The following is a 12223-nucleotide window of genomic DNA, read 5'->3' on the forward strand; positions in this document are numbered from 1 at the left end:
AACTAAGTGTTTAAAATGAAGCAGAGTAAAGGAAGATGAGTGACTAGCATGCTATTTTGTAGGGTGATCAGGGAGATCCTCTCTGGTTATGTGGCACCTGAACAGACACCTGAATGAATGCCATTTCCTATACCATTTTTAAAGAGAATTTAATTGTAATCTAAGCAAACACCCTCGCCCCCCACCCCCACACACACACACTGAAGAACTATACTTGGAGAAAGCTTTTAGATTTCAGTTACCCCTTGTTCCTATGGTTGATGGTTTCGCTATCTGAGTATTCACCTATGCATTCTCTTCTGCTTTTGTGTGTGTGTGTTAGTCGGTGATTTCATTGCTTATATTCATGTTAATAATTGTTAATTCCTAACATAGACTGACTTTTTTATCCAAAGAGAACAATGTGCTTGAGTTGACTGTCTCTCACCCACGAGGACAAGGTGTTGTTTTCATGTTATTTATAAGGACACTGAAACCCAGAGACCTAAAATCACACAAGAAGTTTCTGGTGAAGCCACACTCAAACTTAAGCCCTCTAGCTCCAAGTCCAGTTTGTTTCATAAGACCTGAGTCACCATGTTGCTGTGGGGATTGAAGGGACAGCTTCTCTGAAGGTACTTAGTATGCTTTTCAGAGCATTGCGGAAATTATTTTTTCTTCAACATCTTTTAACTAATAAATGGCCCCTAGAGTGATAAAACCACCCCTTATCACCACTCCCTATCTAAAAAAGGACTTACATAGCAAAGGATTCGCTTGGCAGGCATTTTTATTTCTTCTTTGATTGTTTCTAGCTTCTTCCAGCATATGGTAGTAGATATCTCGGTAATCTGGGGGGTGAGGGGCCACAGGAAAGAGTTGGCTGCTGGGTCATTTTCGTAAGACTGGCCATGAGACTAACTTACTGTGTCCTTTGGCCTGTGAACTCCTGGAGAGCATTGCTCCTGCTGAAGACACTTCACCTCCTCACCACTTTGTTTTGCTTTGGATCGACCACTGGGAGACTCAGCCATGGGAGTGAAATTGCCCCTGGTTTCCTCACAACCTGTCAGTCTTTGTTAAATCAGACAAGGCTGAAATATGGATTCTTTTTTGTCCCTGTCCAAACATGGCAGCTGTTTAATTTCAATTAGTGAAGCTTGAAAAAGAATATTATGCCAGAACTAATTACAGCAGGAAGGGCTCCTTGCTCACCTCCACTCCCCCTCTTGACTGAGGATCTGCAGTGTCCCCCAGCATGGCTATGAAGTTTGGGTTCTGGGAAATTCTGATGCCTGGGGCTTTGATGTAGCTCTCTTTTCAAACAAGTGATAGTTCAGGAAGCACAGGCTTCCAGGAAGGATTCATTTAACTTTTAAAGTCTAGAAATTAGCTGTACAAATCAGACTTTTGTGTATACCCAAACACCAACTTGTTCACGTCAAACTCTTGCTTTTTCCTTCTCTATAAGTAGACTCTGCTTTCAAAGTTCCTCCTCTCCTGCTGGGGAACACTAACCTCCTTCTCCATGAAACAAGTATTTGTTCTGGTCGACGCATTAGAATCTCTGCCAAGAAGCAAAAGAACCCCCTACCTGCAACTTCTTAAGTTTCATTGCATCTGTCAAGGGTCCCCGTGGGAAACAGAATTCACCACCCGCCCACCCCGCCAATGGTACAGATGAAGAGAATTTAAGGAAGGGGTTACTGACAGAGGAGGGGACAGGATTAAAAGAAGAGTCAAGGATAGGTGGGTCACCCAGAGACTAGTAACAGCAGAAAGCTGCTACTACCCCTAGTTCAGTTCAGTTCAGTTGCTCAGTCATGTGCGACTCTGCGACCCCATGGACTGCAGCACACCAGGCTTCCCTGTCCATCACCAACTCCTAGAGCTTGCTCAAACTCATATTATTGAGTTGGTGATGCCATCCAACCATCTACCTATCTACTACCTGTCTACCTATTACCTGTCTACCTAATACCTGTCTACCTACTACCTTTCTACCTACTCAATAAATGCTCTTACATTACTTGAGTATAATTATTATAGTGTTAAAAAATAATTGAAAAAAGAGACATCACTAGTTATTATTATAATGTGTAATATATAGTGATATTTCTTCACTTATCCCTTTGTATCTGTGAGGGATTGGTTCCAGCACCCCTCACAGATACCCAAATCCACCTCAAGTCCCTGATAAAATAAGGTAGTATTCACATATAACCTATGCACATCCTCCCCTATTCTTTATAGCAATCCATCACCTCATTCACTTGGCCACCTCATCTCACCTCCCCTATACTTTAAATCATCTCCAGATCACCTGTAATACCTAATAAAATGTAAATGCTATGAAAATAGTTGTGAATACAATGTAAATGCTATATACATAGTTACTTTTTGGAACTTTCTGAAATTTTTGATATGCACTTGATTGAATATGAGGATCCTGAACCCAGGGGATTCAGAGAGCTGACTGCATTATATATATATATATATATATATATATATATATATATATATATAGTATTATTGAGATATAGTTGATATATAATATTGTGTAAGAGTAGTAATTTGATACATTTATATATTACAATATGATTACCACCATAGCATTGGGCTTCCCAGGTGGCGCTGGTGGTAAAGTACCCTCCTGCCAATACAGGAGACGTAAGGGACACAGGTTCGATCCCTGGGTCAAGAAGATTCCCTGGAGGAGGATGTGGCAACCCACTCCAGTATTCTTGCCGGGAGAATCCCATGGACAGAGAAACTTGGTGGGCTACAGTCCATAGGGTCACAAAGAGTCGGACACAACTGAAGCAACTTAGTATGTACACATAACATTATCAAACACCTCCATCATGTCCCATAGTGTTATCATTTCTTTTTTGTAGTAAGAGCATTTAAAATCTAGTTTCTTAGCAATTTTGAAGTATATCATACAGCATTATTAAGCATAATCCCTTTTCTTCTATTTATTTTACACTATGACAATTACTGTTGTTCAGTCACCCAGTCGTGTCCGACTCTTTGCAACGCCATGGACTGCAGCACGCCAGGCCTCCCTGTCCCTCACCATCCCAAAGTTTGCCCAAGTTCATGTCCATTTTATCAGTGATGCCATCCATCCATCTCATCCTCTGATCCCCTCTTCTCCTCGGCCCTCAATCTTTCCCAGCATCAGGGACTTTTCCAGTGAATCAGCTGTTTGCATCAGGTGATCAAAATACTGGAACTTCAGCTTTAGCATCAGTCCTTCCAATGAGTACTCAGGGTTCATTTCCTTTAAGATTGATTGGTTTGATCTCCTTACTGTCCAAGGGACTCTCAGGAGTCTTCTCCAGCATCACAGTTCGAAGGCATCAGTTTTTTGGAGCTCTGCCTTCTTTACTGTCCAGCTTTCACAGCCGTACATGACCACTGGGAAGACCATAGCCTCAACTATATGGACCTTTGTCGGCAGAGTGATGTCTCTGCTTTTTGACACATTGACTAGGTTTGTCATAGCTTTCCTGCCAAGAAGCAAGCATCTTCTGATTTCATGGCTGCAGTCACCATCCACAGTGATTTTAGAGCCCAAGAAGAAGATATCTGTCACTACTCCCACCTTTTCCCCTTCTGTTTGCCATGAAGTAATGGGGCCCAATGCCATGATCTTAGTTTTTTTAATATTTAGTTTTAAGCTGGCTTTTTCACTCTCTGCCTTCATCCTCGTTAAGAGGTTCTTTGGTTCCTCTTGGTGAACTATAACAATTAATTATACTCAAATAATCTAACAAGTTGAGCTATTTCAAATCCTGAAAGATGATGCTGTGAAAGTGCTGCACTCAATATGCCAGCAAATTTGGAAAATTCAGCAGTGGCCACAGGACTGGAAAAGGTCAGTTTTCATTCCGGTCCCAAAGAAAGGCAATGCCAAAGAATGCTCAAACTACTGCACAATTGCACTCATCTCACACGCTAGTGAAGTAATGCTCAAAATTCTCCAAGTCAGTCTTCAGCAATATGTGAACCGTGAACTTCCAGATGTTCAAGCTGGTTTTAGAAAAGGCAGAGGAACCAGAGATCAAACTGCCAACATACGCTGGATCATCGAAAAAGCAAGAGAGTTTCAGAAAAACATCTATTTCTGCTTTATTGACTATGCCAAAGCCTTTGACTGTGTGGATCGCAATAAACTGTGGGAAATTCTGAAAGAGATGGGAATACCAGACTACCTGATCTGCCTCTTGAGAAATCTATATTCAGGTCAGGAAGCAACAGTTAGAACTGGACATAGAACAACAGACTGGTTCCAAATAGGAAAAGGAGTATGTCAAGGCTGTATATTGTCATCGTGCTTATTTAACTTCTATGCAAAGTACATCATGAGAAATGCTGGGCTGGAAGAAGCACAAGCTCGAGTCAAGATTGCCGGGAGAAATATCAATAACCTCAGATATGCAGATGACACCACCCTTACGGCAGAAAGTGAAGAGGAACTAAAAAGCCTCTTCATGAAAGTTAAAGAGGAGAGTGAAAACATTGGCTTAAAGTTCAACATTCATAAAACTAAGATCATGGCATCTGGTCCCATCACTTCATGGAAATAGATGGGGAAACAGTGGAAACAGTGTCAGACTTTATTGGGGGGGGGGGCTCCAAAATCACTGCAGATGGTGATTGCAGCCATAAAATTAAAAGACGCTTACTCCTTGGAAGGAAAGTTATGACCAACCTAGATAGCATATTTAAAAGCAGAGACATTACTTTGCCAACAAAGGTCCATCTAGTCAAGGCTATGGTTTTTCCAGTGGTCATGTATGGATGTGAGAGTTGGACTGTGAAGAAAGCTGAGCACCGAAGAATTGATGCTTTTGAACTGTGGTGTTGGAGAAGACTCTTGAGAGTCCCTTGGACTGCAAGGAGATCCAACCAGTCCATTCTGAAGGAGATCCGTCCTGGGATTTCTTTGGAAGGAATGATGCTAAAGCTGAAACTCCAGTATTTTGGCCATCTCATGCAAAGAGTTGACTCATTGGAAAAGACTCTGATGCTGGCAGGGATTGGGGGCAGGAGGAGAAGGGGACGACAGAGGATGAGATGGCTGGATGGCATCACCGACTCAATGGACTTGAGTTTGGGTGAACTCCAGGAGTTGGTGATGGACAGGGAGGCCTGGCATGCTGCAATTCATGGGGTTGCAAAGAGTCGGACATGACTGAGCGACTGAACTTAAGTGAATCTAACAAGAGCAATGATTGAGCACCTTTTGTAATATGATAATAATATAGAGTAATGTGTGAGGTATCAAGGTAAACCAATGAATGAGTAGGTCTCAGCCAGAGAGGACCCTCTGTTAAATAAAAGAACTCTCAGAAAACTGAGTTTTGCCCTTAGAGAAACATTTTTATCCAAATGTTATACTTTGCTTTCGTTTGGCTGTACAATTTTGATTTCTCAAGGAGTTAATACTTTCTTAATGTTTAACTTTCTCTCCCTAAGTTGTATCTACTTTTAAAATAAACCTTTGTTTAAAAATCTTTAATCTAGCTGATTTCTCAAAATGAAGCGCCCAGATGAAGAGTCCACCAGTTTCATATAGGATAGGGAAAAATCAGGGTTGGTGCATCTCCAGGGAGCTGCCTTGTCACTGCTTGGTTTTTCACACCTTCTCAAGTTCTCATGACCCTTATACTCATTTAATTTCGCATGATTTCCTACATCATCCCTTCTTTGGCTATATTATCCCCTTAATGTATTATCCCTTTTAGAGAGTTAAAAACATGGAAAACAAACCTGAATCTTCTTGCAGTGGTGCACTGTAGTCCTTTGATCCATATACAGAATTTCTTCCTACTACAATTTTGTGTCGCTGCTCTAAATATGGATCCAAGTCCTGTTAACTCTGTAATCAGGAAAAGTAACCTGATTTGTGTGGTATAAGTTCTTAATAAAGAAATGCTGTATAAAAAAATAAAATAAGTAAAGACAGTAGAGTCAAAGAGAGATGACACTTAAAGCATGTGTTTGGCCAGGTCCAGTATGCATATGAGTTTCTGGATGCAAGTGCTATTTGAGAGGCATTTGTGTGGTCTTTTTGGAGATGTTAAGTGGCAAGAGGAGAGAAATGCAGTTTCCAGGAAGAAGGCTCATCAGGACTGAGTGGCCAGACTCAGCTAGATGTGGGATCTATTTAAGAGTAGAGATGGAGTTGAGGAAACATGGAACTCAGATTCTAGAAAATTCTCCAGCAAAATTTCAAAAAGAGTTTTGTCACTACTTAGCCTTAAGGTATTGTAGAGTCTGAATTCCTTTCTTGAAAGCATTGTGCTCTCTCTCTCACTCTCTCTCTTGCCACCTGGTCCATCTGACAAAACTGCAAATTCATCCTTTGCTCCTTCTGACCCATCTAACATTCATGCTTGAAATGTGTATTTCCTGGTGCTTAAATAAATGCTAAGGCGGTCATCATGGTGGTAAGAAATAGATCCATTGTGCATCAATGACGAAAATCCACAAATAACATGGAAAAATCAACTTCGATTGTTTTGGTAAGCAGTGTGCACCTTTATCCACAGCACATTTCAGATCATGGGCTGAATTCTTCCTCTGCCCCAGATCATTTCTGAACCACCTGCTTCTGCCAAGAGTTGACTGCCAGAAATGCAAACAAACTTAAACTTACCTTTGGCCAAATATGCTTAGAATAGAAAATTGTGTATTCAACTTAATAACCTTCCGGGAGGCCCGGACGGGTTAAGGAGAGATGGAGACAATGAATGTCTGTGTGAGTTAGCAAAGAAGAGTCATGTTAAAAGGTCTCCTCCATCATGTAAATAAATCTTGGTTGACCTGGCTGCCCCTTCAGGTTAGCATGTGATTTTTCTCCTTCTTTGGTCTGCCAGCATTCCTAAGTAGGTGGTTATGTCTTCCTACTTCCTTTTCCCCAACACCCATTCCTTATTTGGTTCCCAAAAAGCTAACTCCATGACACTTGTGATGGTTAATTTTGTTTGTCAACTTGTCTGGGCCACCGAGTGCCCAGACATTTGGTCAAACATTATCCTGGCCATGTGAAAGTGTTTCTGGATGAGATTAACATTTTTAAAAATTATTCATTTATGTTATTTATTTGCCTGTGCCAGGCTTAGTTGCAGTCTGCAAGATCTTTAGTTGAGGCATGAAAACTCTTAGTTGTCACATATGGGATCTAGTTCCCTGACCAGGAATCAAACCCAGGCTCCCTGCATTGGGAGTGCAGAGTCTCAGTCACCTGGACCACTAGGGAAGTCCCGAGATTAACGTTCGAATCCATACACTGAGTAAAGCAGGTTATCTTCCCCAACGTGGGTGCTGGTGGTAGTTTTAGTCACTCAGTCGTGTCTAACTCTGTGCAACCCCATGGACCAGGCACCTCTGTCCATGGGATTTTCCAAGCAAGAATACAGGAGTGGGTCACCATTCCTTCCCTATGGGATCTTCCCAATCCAGGAATCAAACCCAGGTCTCCTGCTGTACAGGCAGATTCTTTGCCACTGAGCTACCAAGGCCTCATCCAATCAACTGAAGCCCTGAATAAACACAGTCTGAGTAAGAGGGAATCCCTGCCTGAGCTGGGACACTGGTCTTTTCCAACCTTCAGACTCAGAAACATCTGCTCCTTTTGGGTCATTATGAAAGCATATTGGCTTTCAAATTGGAACTTTTCCCATCAGCTCTCCCAATTCTCAAGTCTTTGGGCTTAGACTTACACATCAACTTCTCTGGGTCTCCAGCTTGCCAACTGCAGGCCTTGGGACTTCTTGGCCTCTGATTCCTTATAATAAATCTCTTTAATAAACACACACACACACACGCACACACACGTACACTACTGGTCTATTCCCCTGGAGAGCCCTGACTAACACAGCACCACTGAAGCCATACTTTCAAATGTCACCAGTGCTCTGTCCCTGTCTGGTTCTATGGGCTGATCGCCATGCTCACCCCTGTCGATGCTGACACTCACTGGTCTGCCCACCTCTCGAGGTCCTCCTTCCTCTCCTTTTCTCTTGGTTCTCAGTCCTTTTCTCATAACTTTCTCCAGTTCTCACCACTGCAATTCCCATTTCTCTACTTCATCATAACCCTCAGGTGTCCTCTACCTCCAGCACAGTACCTCCTGCCACCTATTAGCCATTGTTCCTCAGTACTCCCATCTCATCTAAAACTCAGTGTCTGAATCGTCTTTCCCTTAAAATCATTCTTTTCTCCTCTTAACTGTTGTGGCTGAATACCTCTGTGTCTGCTTCCCCCACCCCAGGATCCGATAATCACCAAGTCTTGTTAGTTTTTCCTTTCCTCTCCAGACACACCTTCTTTTCTTTCCCTCTGCTTCAACCCTAGCCCAGCCCTCATCCCCACATGCAACAGCTTTCCTAGTGGCCTCCCTGCCTCAGTCTCCTTTGCTTCTTCATCCTGCATACCACTGCCAGATGGACTATAGCAGAACATTATTTCACCACGTCTGTCCCCTCCTCAGTGACCTCCAGTGACTCAAGGCAAAGCCCAGACTTTGTTCCTGAGCCTCGAAGCCTCTCCACCATCTAACCCACCTTTCTAGTGTGGTTCTCAGGATAAAATAGAACTCCAGGCATTGGAGCCATGTTGCATAGTACTGCCCTTCTGGTACACTCTGTACTCCTTCTAACACTGAAAAATATAGAATGTAAATAACTTATATTTTCCAGTTCAAAGTCCCCTTCCTTCATGCATTTTAAAAATATTTATTTGGCTGTGCCAGTTCTTAGTTGCACACCAGTATCTCTGATCTTTGCTGTAGCATGTGAGCTCTTGTAGAATGTGAGATCTAATTCCCCCAGCAGGGATTGAACCTGGTCCCCTTGCATGAGGAGTGTGATGTCTTAGCCACTGGACCATCAGGAAAGTCCCCATGCATTTTTTTTAACTTTGAAATTACATACAATCTGGATGAAAATATGATTTATAAGAAGTTCACTATAAAACTTTAGGCAGATAAATGTTTCCAACCTGCTTTGCATTTCTTACCATTAGCTACAATCATCATGGTTGCTGCACTCAGATGAGGCAGTGGTAACGGCATGAACTCTCAAACCAAACTCCCTGGGTTTGAATCCCAGCTCTACCACCTTCAGGCTGTGTGTGCTCAGTCACTCAGTCGTGCCTGACTCTTTGCAACCCCATGGACTGTAGCCCACCAGGCTCCTCTGTCCATGGAATTTTCCAGGCAAGAATACTGGAGCAGGTTGCCATTTGCTTCTCCAGGGGATCTTCCTGACCCACGGATCGAACCCCTGTCTCCTGTGGCCCCTACATTGGCAGATGGATTCTTTACCATTGGCGCCACGACTTGGGCAAATCCCTTAACCTTTTAGAACCTCAGTTTCGTCATCTGCAAGATGGAAATAGCAATAATCACATTGATAGGACTGTTTCAAGGCTTTGTAGAAAGTGATTGCATGCATGCAGCTAAGTTACTTCAGTCATGTGAAGTCTTTGCAAAAATGGTTAGGCCAGTGTAAATGCTCACAATAGAGGCTGAGCTTTAGCACTCATCACATTGTTGTTGCTGTTGGTGAGCTGCCAATGCAGGACTGGAATTACCCCATGGAGCTGCCCTCCTGGAATGCCAGTTTTACAGCCAGGAATGCCAATTTTACAGCCAGGAATAAGTGGGCATGCTGCTGCCCCCCATCTTGGCTCACCTTCAAAAGTTGTAAGTATGTGCAGGTCATAAAGACCTCCTACCTGGAGGTGCCTCTGCTTCTGTCTGTCAGACACTCTACAAGGACTATTACATGCATTCTCATTCCAGCCTCTCAATCACCCATAGCATGAAACTGAGGCTCTCAGAGACTTGGTTATGTGCCTAAGGCTACACAGCTAGGATTTGAGCTGAGCTCTAGCTGTGCTTTTTTCTTGTACCTCTCTGGGTTTTTTCCTGTCTCTGTCATACCATCCAAGTCACTGTCACTCCCTTACCCAGACCCCTCCACTTCAATCTTCCAATAACAAATTGTCATCTAGTCAGTACATCTATTTATTTTTAGTTGATTCAAACAGAGGTAAAGCAGTGAGATGTCTTTTCTGGCTCTCTGGTTGTTGTATTTGAAGCTTTCACCTTCCTAAGCAGTGGCCCCAGAGCAGCAGAAAAAGATGAGACCGAGGCCTTCAGGCACCTGTTCCTTCTAAAGCTTTCCTGCTTGTATTATACCATGGGGCATCAAGGGTGACAGGCAGGGCATGGAGACTGAGCTGCCGCGGCTCCAGTTGAATTGTTCTCATGCCGAGGAGGCTCAGAGAAGCAATGAGAATGAGAAAAACATCCCTGGACTTCAGTGTTAAGCTCCAAATCTGAGAGCAGTCTTCCTGGTTTTGTGCTGAGGTCCTCAGTGAAGGCATCACAATGACCTGAAGATGGATATTAATTCTGCTGTAGAAATTGTGCTTACTTGTTTTTGCAGTTCAAATGGCATGATTATCCCAACATTAGCAAAGGGAAGAGGTTTATAATCATTCCATGCAGCATTACAAGGGCATGCAGTGCGGTCTGAGAAAGCCTGTTTCTGCTGTGCTGAAACTGTACTGTCATTACCGATTTAGTCAGGATAAGATCAACTAAGCTGAAGTAACAAACCCTGAAATCTAGCAGCTTAATACAACAAAAGCTTCTTTCTTTTTCATGCAAAGTCGGAACATTAGGACTCCTCTGGGGCGTGCCTTGGGGATCTGGCTCCCTCAGTTTAGCGACATTGCCATCTCAACAGAAGGCTTCCAGAGTGACCATGGCAGGAAGGGAGAGAACACGGAGGTGGCACATGGACTCTCAAACACCTTAGCCTAGAGGTGACATGTGTCATGTCCACACATACTTTGGAGGCTGGAACTCATCACACGACCCTCCCTAATTGCAGACGGGCGGAGGAGTGTCATCTCCTGAGTGACTAGGAAGGAGAGGAGTACAGGATATGAAGCACACTAGTAACCGCTACCATATACTTACATGAGAAGCTATCAGAAACGTGAAAACAAGAGTTCTCCAAACTTGTCCTGCTGAGAATACACTTTTTTAATTAACTACTTATTAAACTACAAAAGTAATACATTTTCATGATAAAAAAAATAATTCAAAATGCATGAGAAGATACCAGGTGAAAAGGAATATTTCCCCTCCTATCTTACTTTTGCCCTCTCGTTCCCAACCTTCCGAGAAGTTCCTTACCTATCTTTCTGCTATTCTGTTTTTATGCAACAATATGTCTTAGATAGTTTCATATCAAAACACATAGAGCTACCACCTTCTTTTAAATCCTTACATGAATTTAGTACAAATGGCTGAACAGCCCCTTTGGGTTTTTTCTCATTTCTTGGTCTCATAAACAATGTTTTCTTTGCATAGTTTAGTTGATACTGTACATCCTAAGAGAAATTTTTACACATAGAATGCAAAGTCAGAGGGTATAGGCATTTTAAATTTTGAAATCTGCTGCCAAATTGCCCTCTCTAAAGATGTATACACCAACTTGTACATACGTGTACCTGCTATTTGTATATTGATGATATTAAGAAAATTTTCTGGATTTTGTTAGACATGACAATGACATTTTTTAAGTTCTTTATTTATCAGCAATAATTAGTGAAGTATTTGTAGAAGAAATGATCTGCTGACAAATTTGCTTTTTTAAAAAGCTGAAGCACAGACATGTATATCAATGCAACAGAATAGAGAGCCCAGAAATAAATCCCCAAGATTATGGTCAATTAATCTATGACAAAGAGAGCAAGAAAATGCAATGGGGGGAAAAGCGTTCTTCAATAAAATCGTGTTGGGAAAACTGGACAGCTACATGCAACGGAATCAAACTGGTCTACTTTCTCAAACCGTATACAAAAATAAAATAGATCAAAGACTTAAACATAAACCTGAAATTGTAAAACTCCTAGAAGAGAACATAGGCAGTATGTTCTTTGACATGCATCTTAACAATATTTTTTTAAGCAATATTTTTCTTTAATCTGTCTCCTCAAGCAAGGGAAACAAAAGTAAAAATAAACAAATGGGAGTACATCAAACTAAAAAACTTTTACACAGTAAAGTGCACCATTGACAAAACACAAAGACAGCCTACTGAATGGGAAAAGATATTTGCAAATGATATATCTTATAAGGGATTAATATCCAAAGTCACAAATAGCACGTACAGCTCAACATCAAAAAAATAAACACTCAATTAAAAAA

Source organism: Bos taurus, chromosome 18 (genome assembly GCF_002263795.3).
Source record: "Bos taurus isolate L1 Dominette 01449 registration number 42190680 breed Hereford chromosome 18, ARS-UCD2.0, whole genome shotgun sequence".
In the NCBI taxonomy this organism is placed as follows: Eukaryota; Metazoa; Chordata; class Mammalia; order Artiodactyla; family Bovidae; genus Bos; species Bos taurus.